The sequence below is a fragment of the Equus caballus genome, chromosome X (genome assembly GCF_041296265.1).
Source record: "Equus caballus isolate H_3958 breed thoroughbred chromosome X, TB-T2T, whole genome shotgun sequence".
NCBI lineage: Eukaryota > Metazoa > Chordata > Mammalia > Perissodactyla > Equidae > Equus > Equus caballus.
Genome location: NC_091715.1, coordinates 14,368,820 through 14,382,588, shown reverse-complemented (window position 1 = coordinate 14,382,588; position 13,769 = coordinate 14,368,820). Strand labels below are relative to the sequence as shown.

Sequence of the window (13,769 nt, the reverse complement as noted above, 5' to 3'; positions counted from 1 at the left end):
ATAGAGACATTTAAAGGGAATGAGGAGGAGGGAGCGAGCAAAGGAGACTAAACAAGGGACAATCTGGACAGGAAGGAGCCCAGGAGAGAGGAGAGTCTGCAAACCAAGGGAGACAGGTATTATCATCTAATCCAATATACCTTTATCTACAATTGCTGCACAGAAGTAATTTACCTTGGCAATGTACAATTCAGATTCTCAGAGCTATGGAGTTTTGCATGAACTCCAAATAGGCTTATCAGAACTGCTTCTTATTTAGAGAGCTGTGATATTTTTAAATATTGCCACAATCTGTTCCTTTAGCTTGTATGTGCTGGCGTTTTGCACGTATTTCAGTTTGACATCTAGCATGAATCAATGGCAGAGCAATGGTAATTCCTTACCTCTTCTCTTCCTTCTGCAGGAGCCATAATCTGCCACTCCAAGACAAAAGTAAAACAAAGGATATACATTTATGTAACTCCCTCTCATGTCAAAGCACTGGGAATTGGGCACTTGACCTAGGCACAGATGGTAGAGTCCCCTTGCAAGATAATCATGAGGCTCTTGGCCCAGAGCTCTGTAACGGGTGAGGCTGTGATGCACAGTAAGATACTCTGGTCCTCTTGAGGGTATTATGTTAAGCGAAGTAAGCCAGATAGAGAAAGACAAACACTGTATGATTCCACTCACGTGTGGAAGATAAACAAACACATGGACAAAGAGAACTATTTAGTGGTTACCAGGGGGAAGGAGGGTGGGGAGTGGGCACAAAGGGTGAAGGGGCGCACCTATAAGATGACTGACGACTAATAACGTACAACTGAAATTTCACAATGTTGTAAATTATCATAACCTCAATAATAAAAAAAAAAAGATACTCTGGTCTACCAGACCTGTTCAGAAAGGCCCTTCACTTTATAGCAGAGGAAACCAGACCCAGAGAGGTTAGGTAGCCTCCCCAACATCACAGTCTTATGACTTGGTGGCCAGCACTCTTCCCACTACATCAAGGTGACCCAATTCTACCCTATAAAGATAGCTCCAATATAATAGATACTAAAGTATGATAAACTCTGTACACAAAACTTAAAGTCCACAAGAATTGGCCAAACAACTAAGCAAACAGAGGAAGAAGGTGAACTTTCAATCATGTTTCCATGCCTACCCAGATTTCATTCAGTCCATCTGCTCCTTTAAGAGTTCTTACCCTTCCCTCTAAGTTTTATCAGTCCACACAGGCTCCAGGAAAACAGACTCCTAGATCTTCACTTTGCTGGCTGCTGAATCTTTCAGCCTGATCTGTAGGCTCAGGACACAATCCATCATCACGCTTATAGGTCTTAAAGAGGAGTGCTCAGCCTCATCTGGAATTCTGCAGAGGTAGATTCTAGAATGATTCTTTAATAGGTTGCCTTGGCAACTCCACAATGCCAGATGCAGGTATGACAGTACCTGCCAACAGTAACGTGAATAATACAACCTGGATGAGAGAACCACTTCCTGCTTATTGGAAAGGCAGGTTCCAGGTTCTTCAAGCTTTCTTTTTGCCACCATTGCCTCCCTGTCAACCATTGTTGTGTTTATGAACATAGAAAACAAAGAACAGTTGGTTTCTAGAGGAATGTTGAAACCATTAACTAAAACAAGGCCTGGGAAAGATCCATGGCTTTCTTTTCAAAACCCTTGCTATTATTGCCTCAGATGACTAAGAGTTTATGGTGAAGCCCTTGGAAAAGTTTTTAGAGAATTTTCTCTAAGAGCACTTATTCTTGTCTTGGCTTTATTCATATATTCATTCTACAAATATTTGTTGAGCATCTATTGTGTGCCAGGCACTGTTCTACACCCTGGAGATATAACAGTTAACAGAACTGACAAGGTCCTTCCCTCACAAAGTTTATAGTCTAGTGGGGGAAGTAAACATTAATCAAATCATAAAAATAAATTAGGAAATTGCAAAGGAGAAGTACATGTATCATGAGAGCGAGTCAAGAGGTCAAGCAAAGGCTTCTCTGAGGAAGTAGCCTTTGAACTGACATCTGAAAGACAAATACTGATTAACTAGGTGAAGGTGTTGGCAGGGGGATAGAGTCAAGGACATACTGGAGTTAAGCCTCAGTGACCTGGAGTAGATAACTGGAACCTATGATTTGGGGACTTTCAAAGGAGAATCAAGGGTTTAATGTAGGTCTTAGTTTACTAAAGGTGAAGTTAGTATTTTCACCAATATTCCAAAGAATGCACAATCTGTGAGTCTCATTTATATAAAACTCTCTAAAACAGTATTTCTCAAACTTTAATGTGCTTATAAATCACCTGGGGATCTTCTTAAAACACAGATTCCTGGGCCCAGCCCCTGGAGGATCTGATGCAGTAGGTCTGCAGTAGGGCCCATGAATCTGTATTTCTAATAAACTCCCACGTGGTGGAGCATACTATGAGAGGTGCTACTCTACTGCACGGTCTGATTTTTATTTAAACCTCCATTTCTTTTTCAATCCACTCTTTAAAGTCAAACTATATTCTACAATGTTCTTGCGATTTTTAGGGTCAATTCAGTAGTATCAGCAGAACAAGAGAACGTTGTGATATAGAAATAAAACAATGCCATAAGCTAAAGACTTCAAATATTTGGAAAGAATGAGAGAAATAACAATTATAAGCAAACTGAGGTATCAGTAATGTGGTGAAACTTCATTAATTGACCGCAGTGAGGTGGACTGTCATTCTTAGTGAAAAGTCCAGTTTACAAAGCAGTTTTAAGGAAACATAATATAAATTAACTTGATGTAACTAAGGACAGGAAATTTCTATATGTTTAATGACTCTTTAACAGGTAGATAAGAGCTATTTGTAATGAACTCCTTCATATTTTGAATAAAGCTCTGGATTCTATATTACATGAGATAAAAGTAAGCTCCCTGTTCAGGTCTCTGTTTCTTAGTACTGAACACAATTCCCGATGCTTTGCCGTGTCCCCACTGGTGTGGCTACGTGAAAAGGACGCTATGAAAGCCAGATGGTGGGAGATCCAGGACTTCTCTGGATTGTTTTTCCTGAGAAGGCTGTGAAGTTAATATAGGTCCTGGAGCAGAGTGTTGTCCTTTTAAAAAATTAAAAATGAAGTCTCTGCACAGAAGAATAGGAGGATTTAGGAAAGGGGACCAGCAGTAAGTTCTTGTAATTTCAAAGAAATATCAGCTCTGCCACTTATGACCTGGGGAACTTAGGCAACTTATGTAACTTGTCCGAGCCTCTGTTTCCTCATTTTGAAAATGGGAATAATAATATTTAAATGGAATAATCTAACTGGAAAATTCTTAATAAAGTGCTAAACAGATATCAGCTACCATTTCTAGGAGAGACCTTCATTTCCTGAGAGGATACACATCCTCGAGAAGAAATGTAGTCTCCCCTGTGGGTCAGGATGTGTCTGGGAGCATACTAGAATCCGGTTCTAGAGTCAGATTGCTTCGGGTCATTTTCTAGCTCCAACGTTTAACAGCTGTGTGTGAGCTTGGGAAAATTACATAAGCTCTCTGTGCCTGTTTCTTAGAAAACTGGGACAGTAATAGTACCATCCACACTGGGTTGATCTAAGGAGTAAATGGGTTAAGACATATTGTGGCAGCCACTGATAGTTGCCTAACCAATAGCCATTCTCTCTTTCTTCCTTACCAATAAAACCCCAATTTTGTTCTAGGTGGCAATGGGCAAACAAAACTTGATTTGGTAGGATCCCTTGCAGGTAGGGGTAGTCATGTGACTCCCTTCTGGCCAATGAGATATAAACAGAAATCTACTGGCTGAGGCTCCCAGAAAAGCTATTTTCCTGATAAAAAGACAAGACTCACCGGCCTGAGCACTTTTCTCTTTGCCCTTCCCCCATTCTGCCTGGAACCAAGACCCAATGCATGGAGGAGGAGCAGCCCTCTTGTGCACATTAGGAAGAGAGCAAAAAGATGGAAGATGAGCCTGAGCCATGGATGACAATGTGAAGCTGCTTCTTTCCTGGCTTCACACCATATGAGATAAAAACCAACCTCTCTGTGTTACGTCCCTGCTATTTCACTGACCTTATTACATGCAGCCAAATACATTCTCCAACCAATACACTTGTAAAGTGGTTTGAGTGGTGCCTGGTTCATAGTTAGTAGTCAATAAATGTTAGCTATTATTATTATTATTTGCCCAGCCTTCTGTTCCCTAACCAAGTGGCTGTCAAGTATTCCCCTCAGTGCCTTGCAATAGTACCCCAATTTTCCTTTTGAAATCAACCCCCTCCCTACGCTCAGCCCTGCAGTTTGCATGGGATTCATACCACCCCCCACTCTTAGTGTGGGCCCTGATTGGCTTAAGCCAATTAGCACAGCCTAATTCCCCAGCAACAGTGACTATTCAGGGATAGCACACAACTCAGGCCTAAGGCAGTTAGCACACCCTCTTCTCCCGGCAAAAGAGAGGGTTCAGATGGGCATGTAGCTAAAGACAGGCAATATGAGTGAACCTCGGGGCTCCCGGGAAGAGCACTGGGACATAGTCTCAGTCTTCTCCCCCAAGTGTGGTGCTCTGAGCAAGGCTGTCATCATGAGGAGAGCCAGTGTGGGGGCTGCAATCGATACATGGAGAAGGGCAGACCCAGAGAAGGGCGGGGAAATGGAGCTGGAGCTCTCCATCATAAATTTCTGGATGAAATTTTACCTTTGGAATTTTCAAGTCAGATTCATTCGAGACTGGTTTCGCTAACTCAGTTTGGGTTGACTCCTCTGTCACTTGCAACCACAAGGTTCCTTCTGATACTGTTAGATGAAAACAAGAATAATTGAATGTAAGGATTATAGACCTAGAGAGGAACTTTTCAAACTCTGGTCTAGTGCATCTATTTAATGGAATCTATAGTCAAGTACAACATAAATTCATACCCAAATCAGCTTTCCAAAAGAAAAGAACAGCAATAAAATCTACAATGTGCAATTGTGTAAATTCATTCAAATTTCTCTTCCAAAAGAAAAAAACTCAGCCAGTTGAAAGTGTTTTGTTTTCATTTTTTGTAAACACATCCAGGAGAACTCCTTTAAGACTAGATGTGCATCTGGGTTTTAGAATGAACGTTGGACCCAGAGGCAGACACTGGAAACCTATGACTACTACTGAAATAATATTCACAGACAGTTGTCATGGCAGCCTGCTCGTTCTGCACAAAATAGAACCCACTGCATTTTAACAGGATTTAGCAGAGGAAAGCTGCTAGCCTGCAGACAGACTCTAACTGAGTTAAGCTACTAATTGGTTTTGGTTTTATTATTATATAATGCCTTCAGACTATAATTGTATCCCAAAAAATCACAAATACTTAAAATCATTAATAAAGGCACATAATGATTTTTGTTTAACACTGGCATCACTCTTGAAATCTTCCCGTCAGACTCTGAGGAACAGCGTGGAGGCGAGTCCTGTGGTGTGCACACTTGAATCCACTTGTAAATCTAAAGAAGACAGTAAGTGTTGAGGAAGTAGAGGGAGTAACCAATTTCATTTCTGTCACCAATTAGCACTGCCTGGATGCTGCTCTCAGATATTTCCTTTTAAGTGGGGCTCTGTAGGAGTGGGGAGTAGCCAAGTTGTTCTGTGCTCAGTTACACAGTCCCAGGGGAGTGACTTTAGAAAGTGGAGGCATCTCAAGACATAAATAAGGGAGGGAGAGACAAAGTGCTTTTCTGTTTCCCTCTTGAGTGGCTATCTCATCAAATCTAAGCTCACTGAATGTGACTGTGGGTGCTTTGGAGATTACAGATAGCTGGTGTTTGAGAGGAAGACCACAGAGGCCATCTCTACTATTAGAAAGGTTTTCACATATCACCCTACTCCCCTCTCCCCTCTGCCTTCCCCTCTTTTGAGTTTCCTCTTTAAGAGAGAGGAGACAGGGTCTAATCCAAATCCAATAGCGTCGTAAATTAGGAAAACCACATCAAGCCATTATCATCCATTAACATCTTGGAACAAATAAGTCCTTTGGGTAAACTAATGTTCTTCAGACTCCTTGACATGGGGCCATGTCATATACTTTTTTTTAAACTCCCACACTGTCCCACACTGTGCTCCTAGACATACGGCCGGCATGCGACATAAACAACTTTAATCAGGGGACAGGAACACAGGGCAGTTCCTCAGTAGCTGGTGGGCAGATTAAAGACATCATCAAAATGGGACAGAAGACAGCTAAGGGCAAGAAATGTGGAAATGTTGAATCAGAGGGATTGTATTTTCTTTCATGTAACTGAAACTCCCACTAAACAATGGTATTAAAAACTAGGGGTTTTGTTTTTCTCATGTAACAAGGAATCTGGAAGTAGGAAATCTAGGGCTGGAACCCAGGCACCTTCCTTCTTTTAGCCAAACCATGTCGCTTTCTTCTTCAAAATTGTCAACTCATGGTCACAAGATGGCAGCTTTACATCCAGCATCACATTTGCATTCCAGGCAGAAAGTGAAGGACTGAGGGGAAAATGGGACATACCAGGTGAGTCTACCTCCTTTTAAAGAAATAGCTTTGGAAGCCCACCTACTTCCATACATCTCATTGGCCAGAATTTTCACACAGTCTCTTCTAGCTGTAAGGCAGCTTGGGAAATCAAGCTGTTTTAGCTGGACACATTGCCAAATCAAACAAAATCAGGCAGTGCAATGTAGAGGTTAAATATAGCCTATGGTGCCAGATGGCCTGGGTGTAAAATGCAGCTCCTTCATTTACTAGCTGTGTGACTTACTCAAGTTACCCAATTATTCTGTGCCTTGGTTTTCTCATGTGTAAATTCAGCAAGATACTAGTACCTTTCTCACAGGGTTCTTGTGAGGATTGAATATGAATAAAGGGTTTAGAATAGTCTTTGATACATAAGTCTTAAACAAGTGTTTATTCTTCTAATTTTTATTATTGAGGAAAAGAAGAATGGATATTAGACAAGCAACTAGCAGTGTCTGCCACAGATGTGTCACCCACTCTATAACTTGACCTGTCCTGGTTACCGTGCTACATGGGAGCAACTGCCCTGCCGCATCAAGAACCGCTGGCTCCCAGGAGACAGGGAAACCAAACCCCTGCCCTGCCAGAAGCAGCGATTCCCAGGACCATCAGCTTCTTTCCCCATTTACCGGGAACTGAGGGCAACCAAAACTTCCCAGGGTCTGAGCAGGCCACCACTGCCAGCCACTCTGCTGCTGCCTAGCCATTCTAGACATGAATCATCAGAACTCCACCTGTTGCAAGTGTCAGTAAACCCAATCCCAGCTGGCCTAAGCAAAACTGGAAATGCATCCTCCAAATAACTGAAGAGTCCATGGCTATACTTAAGGCATGACTTGGTCAAGGCCTTAAACGATAGGACCCAGTCACTCTACTTCTCAGCTCTAATCCTTTGCTGTTGGCTCCATTCTCAGGCTTCGGGCAGGTAGCAGACATCTTTCATGCTTGGTGGTCACCCATCACCTTCTCAACAGCCTCCCTATGTTTTGGTAATTCCCCACATTTGCCTCCTGCCTCCCCGAAGGAAAACAAGAAATTTGCTTTTCCAGCCTCTCTCATAGCAAGAGCACAGGTGTGTAACTTAGGCTCTGCCAGAGATCTGAATTGAGAAAACAGCAACACGAGGAGTGGAAGGGTTATGAAAGCCATCTTCTGACAAGATTAGCGGCTGAGGGGTCTACTTTTCAGAGGCAGCAGGGATAGAGCTTCTGGGAGATTCTGCAGAGAGGCTCCATCACTGGTTGGGTCATTAACTCTGTACTCAGAGGGTGCAGTACTGGGTGTCTGTGCTGGTGCAGCCCCACAGTGAGACTGAGACATTATTTCTGGCTTTGGAGTCTCCAAGGCCTTCTCGGAGATCCTGTGAGCCACTGAATATCCTTTAATAAACTCATTTTCTTCATAAACTAGCAGGAATGTTGAATCAGCTTAGGAGACATTATGCTTTGGAAACAAACAACCCACAATCTTAGTGGCTTATGATAATCCAGGTTTACTCTTCACTCCTGTTCCACGGCCTGCACGGGTCGGCTGCAGTTCTGTAACATGTGGTCCTCCCTCTAAGACTCAGACCAACCTTGCTCTGGGGCACTGCTGCTCTCATAGCAAAGGGGAGACACTGAGGTAGTGAGCCACAAGCCGGCTCTTCACGCTTTTGCTTGGAAGTGATACACATCACCTCTGCCCACATTCAATTGGCCAAAGCAAGTCACTTGGTCAAGCCTATTGGTGGGGCCATGGTGTAAAAATCCTCCATGGGGAAGAGCAGTGAATATTTTGGACAAGATAGTGGTGCTGTATGCAACTAAGAGCCCCGTCCGACAAAACGCAAGAGGAAGCTGGCAGCAGAACCTCCAGCCTCTGGATTGTCTCACGTTTAAGTCCAGGGTGAACAAGGAAATGTCTCTTCTCGGGAATTCAAGCAAAAGCCCCAGGATTAACTCTGGTTGGGACTGACTGACCTGGCTTCAGTCATCGCCAACCCTGCACAGACACATTCAAGGCATATTTATTGAGCACGTACTGTGGACTATAGTAGTGAACAAAACCAAATCCGTGCCTTCTGGAACTTTCATCCTAGTCGAGGATAGTGGGGACATGCAATCAACAAAATAACTAAATATCTAGACAATTAGATGGTGATAAGAGCTATAGAGAAAAATAAAGCAGGAAAGGGGGATACTGAATTTCCAGGGTGAAGGGAAAAAGAAAATAGCAACGTTAAATAGGGCAGTAAGGAAAGACCTCAATGAGAAGATATTTGAGCAAGGTAAAGAGAGCAAAGGGTGACCTAGGGAAAGAGCATTCAAGGCTGAGAGAACAGTAGGTGCAAAGGCCCTGAGGCAGAAGAGGCCTACTGTGTTTGAAGAACAGCAAGCAGGCAAGTGTGGCCCGAGGAGAGTAAAAGAAAAGGCATACTAATAGGATATATGATCAGAGAGGTAACGGATAGGTCAGATCAGGTAGGGCCTTGTAGGCCACTGTAAGGCTGTGGCTTTCATTCTAGTTAAGGTGAGGAGCTACTGATGGGTTTTGAGCAGAGGAGTGATAAGATCTAACTTGGGTTTTAAAAGAATCACCCTGGCTACTGTATGGAGAATAGTCTGTAAGGAGAAAAAGGCAGAAGCTAGGAGGCCAGGATACGAGGTTCTTGGTAATGATCTAGGCAAAAAGGGACTGTGGCGTTGATTAGTATGTAACAGGAGAGATGGTAGAAAGCAATCAGATTCTAGGTCGATCTTGAAGGTGAAACCAATAGGATTTGCCAGTGAGATCAGAATTGGGGTGTGAGAAAAAGAAGAATCAAGTATGATTCTAAGTATTAGGCCTAAATAATTAGAAAGATGGAGTTGCCCTTATCTGAGACAAGGAAGACTGAGACAGGACCAGATTTAGAGGCTGGAGCTCAGAAGCTTACAGACATAACAGGTTTGAATGCCTGTTAGATATCTAAATGGAAATGTTGAGTAGGTAGATCTGGAGTTTAGGAGAAAAGTCTGGACTAGAGATATAAATTTGGAAGTCATCTAGGTTACAGATAATATTTAAAGCCATTAGACTGAATGAGGTCGCCAAGGTGGTGAGAATGAATAGAGAAGTCCAAGAACCAAGGCCTGAGGTCCACCCATGTTCAGAGGTCAAAGAGATGAGCATCCAGCAAAGGTGACTAAGAAAGAGCAACCAGTGAGGTACGGAACAAAACTCAGGAGAGGATGGTATCCTAAAGCCAGGAGGGGAAAGGGCTTCCAACAGGAGGAGAAGACTTGGAGAGAGCACCTACAGACAAATCTTTCTAAGAGTTTTGCTCTAAGGAGAGCAGAGAAATGGAAGTAGCTAGAGGTGGAAATGCAATTAAGAGATTTTTTTTTTAATAATGAGAGAAATTACAGCATGTTGGTACGCTGATCAGAACAAGCTAATGGAGGAGTTAAATAACGATGTAGTTGAAAGAGGGGAGAATTGCTGGGGTGATTTCCTTGAGTAGGAGAGAGCAAGTAGAGGGCAGGTTTTTGAGAGGGATGCAGACCATTCATCTAGGGCAGGATTTCTCAGCCATGACACTACTGACATGTGGAACCAGGTCATTTTTTGTCGGGGGGGCTGTCCTGTGCATTGCAGGATCTTTCACTGCATCCTTGGTCTCTACCCACTGGATGCCAGTAGCACACCAACCCCTCGCCCCCGAGTCATGACAACCAAAAGTGTCTGAAGACATTGCCAAATAGCCCACAAGATTTTGCTCCCCCTCCCCCCAGGGGGTATTCTGAGTTGTCATGACTTGTGGAGGGGTGCTATGGGTATCTAGTAAGTAGAGGCCAGGGATGCTCTGAAACATTCTATAACACATAGGGCAGCCGCCCACGACAAAGAGTTTCCCAGTCCGAAATGTCAACAGGGCTGTGGTCGAGAAGCCCTGATCTGGAGGAAGAGCCCCGGCCTAGATCTATGAGGGCACACATGCAGGTGGGTGGGCAGGTGTGGTGGGTTCTTGTGGGCGTTCTCTTCTGATTGCTTCCATTTTGTCACTGAAATAAGGAAGCAAGTTCATCAGCTGTAAGTGAGGTTGGGGAAGGAGGTACAGGAAGTTTAGGGAGAGAAGATATGAAACTGCCCTTTAGGAGAGATGGAGAATGAATGGACAGGGAAGGGGACACATTCTGGGCCACGTTAAGGGTTCACTTGAGGTAAGTAGTCAAGAAGTGAATGTGAAACCAGTTGGCCTGGATGTGTCTTCTTCTTGGGGCCATATTCAGGGACCGAGTAGGGAGAAAGTTGGATTTAACAGATTGTGCTTTTGCCAATAAATACAAGCAACAAAGGGGCAAATGAGTGATAAAAATGACCACAGAACTTGAGTGGGCAAGAAGACAGAGGGATGTAAGCGAGTATGAAAAGGTAGGCAGGCAGAAAGCAACAAATATCCATTCCAATAGGCTAGTTTCAAATGTTTTGAACATGAAGAGCTACAAAAGGGGGAAAATAAGGTGAGCTCTCTCATACTAAGGTAATGACTCACTTTTCTTAGTAAATACTTGAGTATTCACGGAAAGACAGAGCACAATGATTTCTAAATGAAATGAAGTGAAATGAGCTTCCTAAGTCAGCTTGGTGTTTGGGGCTGTGGTTTCTTTGGTTGCGTTACTCTCCCCCATGAAGCCTAACACTGAGGAAGCCGCACTCAACATGTGAGAAATCAGAGGACTCAAAAGTTTGAAGTGACTTCTGTGTTTAACTATTAGTTCGTTTATGTATTTGTCTTTTAGTTGTTGAGCTGCTTATGGGCATACCTGGGGTTGACAGGCCTCACCAATCTGACTGAAGAGACTGAAGTGCCAGGCACAACTGTGGCCATCTGAGGCACTATCCATGACGCTGGTGGTTTCAAGGTGAAAGTCATCAACAGTTGCTGCCAGCAGGCTCTTGGTTCCCACTTTTGAGGATTTCATTTAAAAATTACAGAAGGTAAAAAATAAAAGGTATCCACCTCCTCCCTGGCTTGCATACGAAATATCACCAGAGACCAATGGCACTCTTACGGCCACAACATGTAGCCTTTAGGAACACGGGCCTCCCGAAATCGCTCAGGTATCAGGAGACTGTGGATGAGCCCAGCCTGGCCACTCACCTGTGGAATGGTCGCAGGCAAGGCATTCAAACTCTTCAGCTTCAACTTCTTCAGCTGAAAAATGGAGACAGTAATACTTACCACGGCTTCCTCAGAGGAATGTACGTGAAAGTGCTTTGTAAACCATGTTGCACTTTACTAATAACAGAGATTCTGACTACCCCTTAAGGGCAGCGGGAGAGTGGAAGAAGAGTCTCCCTCCTTGTCAGAATGGAGAAATGCAACAAGAGTTGTCCACTAAAGGCAGAAACCTGTGTTGTGCGCATCAGAGATGCCCCAGCTTCTTTTCTACATGGAGTGTACGTGTGGGAACTCAGCCAAAGCTTGCAGTTGGTGAACCCACCCTTATACCAAGGGGAGACACTGCTGGAGGGAGAGCAAAGCACTCTCTAGAGACAAACCAAAACACAACTGGTGAGTGTAAGTCCAGGCCTGATTCCTGGCAGCCCTGTTTTGAACTGACAGGGGTTTGGGAACAGGTGAGACATATGTATTACCGGGCATCCCGGCAGTCATTAGAACTCATTGACTAGCAGAAACATGGAGCTTTCATGAATTCATCCTCCGGTTGGTGGCTGTCCACTCATGGTCATCTCATGGCTCATAATCTAACCATCAACTGCTCAAGAGGCCCCTGGAAATGCATCAACAAAAAGGCATTCTGGAGGCCCCATGATGAATATTACAGGGAGCTAACAAGGACTAGGAAATCTGGTACTAGAGAACCCAAGCACTAGCTGCAGGCCTGCCTCTAACTATTTCTGTGGAAGAACTTACATGGCAGATAACTGTCTGCATTTTCCCACCAGGAAAGCAGGGATGACATTTAGACCCAGAGGACAAAGTGGGGGTGTCTAGTCCAATCCTCACACATTTCACAAAGGAGGACACTGAGGCTTGGGAGGAGAACTGACTAGTTCAAGAGTCCATAGCTGGTGAGTGGCCAAGACAGGATTAGAATCCAGATCGTGCCCCTCACATTAGAGCACCTCTCACCCACCTGTTTCTTCCAAGGGCTTTCCCAGGAAGACAGGAGTTGGCTGAAGGGGTTGCTTTCATAAAATCAAGTGTCATGTATCCACCAAGACGTCAGGGAGAAGGCCAGCCACAGTCTCCAGCCATGTCCAACTCAGCACTTAAAGATGACCCCCAAATGATTTTAAGCAGGTTTTCAAGCTTGAGGATGGCGAGCAATCCGAGGATGGCGACGAAGATCCATCCAGAAGCACTGGGGAGGGCAAAGAGCAGACAAGGTGAACCAAGAAGCGGGACCATACGGGAGCCCTTTGTCCTGGAGGGTCCCAGCACCTTATGGGGATCACAGTCCTGGAAGCCCCGCGGCAGGTTCGCCGGCCTCGCACAGGGTGCGCTGGATCTAATGTTCTGCTGTCACCGTCGTGGAATTCGTAATGACTTATGAACAAGGGACCTGGCATTTTCACGTTGCACTGGGCCCCTCAAATCTTGCGGGCAGTCCTGCTTCATACCCCCTCCAGCCACAAAGTGGTGGCCTGTCTACACCGCCGCGCCAATCCCACCCAGCCCCAGACAAAGCAGAGCGAACAAAAGCCAGGGAAGTTTTCGCCCCTCTCCGCGGGGAAGACTGGGGTGGAAAGGGCCAGGGGCGCATTAGGAGCCGACATCCTCGGGCCAGAGGCCGACCGAGCAGCGGCCTTTTCCAACCCTGCAAAATAAATGCCCCCCAGCAGACCCCCGAACCCCGCCCTGCCCGAAGCTTGGCTCCCAGTGGGGCTCCCGTCCGCCCTGCTCCGGACTCGAGGTCTCCAACGTGCCCGAAGCGACTCGGGGTGTCCGTGGGGAACACGGGGAAGCGCGGGTCCCTCCCAAGCTGAGGGAAGCTGCCAGAAGGGGCCTTGGCCCGAGCATGGTCCGTTTGCGCCCGCCGGGCCGGCCTCGCCGACGCCCCGGCGGAGGGCAAGTTTGGGGACAGGAGACGAACGCGACGGCTCTCCCGGCCAGAAGGGTAAGCCTGGCCCTGGCCTCGCGGGTCGCAGTGGCGACGACCCCGGCGGACAAGGAGGGCGAAGCGCGCGCGGAGAGGAGCCACAGCCCTGCACCTGGCCGCGAGCACTGATCTCGCGGGAGGGGCGAGGCCGCGGCGGGGGCGGGGCCGCGGCG

At 45.4% G+C, this 13,769-nt stretch overlaps 1 protein-coding gene across 19 annotated transcripts in view; it reads right to left on the bottom strand.

Moving 5' to 3' along the window:
- PPEF1 (protein phosphatase with EF-hand domain 1) overlaps window positions 1-13,746 on the bottom strand; it is a 122,704-nt gene extending 108,958 nt beyond the window's left edge. For 4 of the 19 annotated variants that reach the window (XM_023634451.2, XM_023634450.2, XM_023634453.2 and 1 more), the window contains exons 1-3: window positions 12,631-13,729; window positions 11,631-11,684; window positions 4,684-4,781 (exon numbers count right to left, since the gene is read on the bottom strand). The gene's annotated coding sequence lies outside the window, so the exon portion shown is untranslated. Of the gene's footprint in view, window positions 1-1,189; window positions 1,385-4,683; window positions 4,782-11,630; window positions 11,685-12,127; window positions 12,214-12,630 lie in introns of those variants that run through there. The other 15 variants (XM_070258021.1, XM_023634455.2, XM_070258022.1 and 12 more) reach the window with 13 other exon arrangements.
- Between the last annotated feature and the right edge of the window lie 23 nt (window positions 13,747-13,769).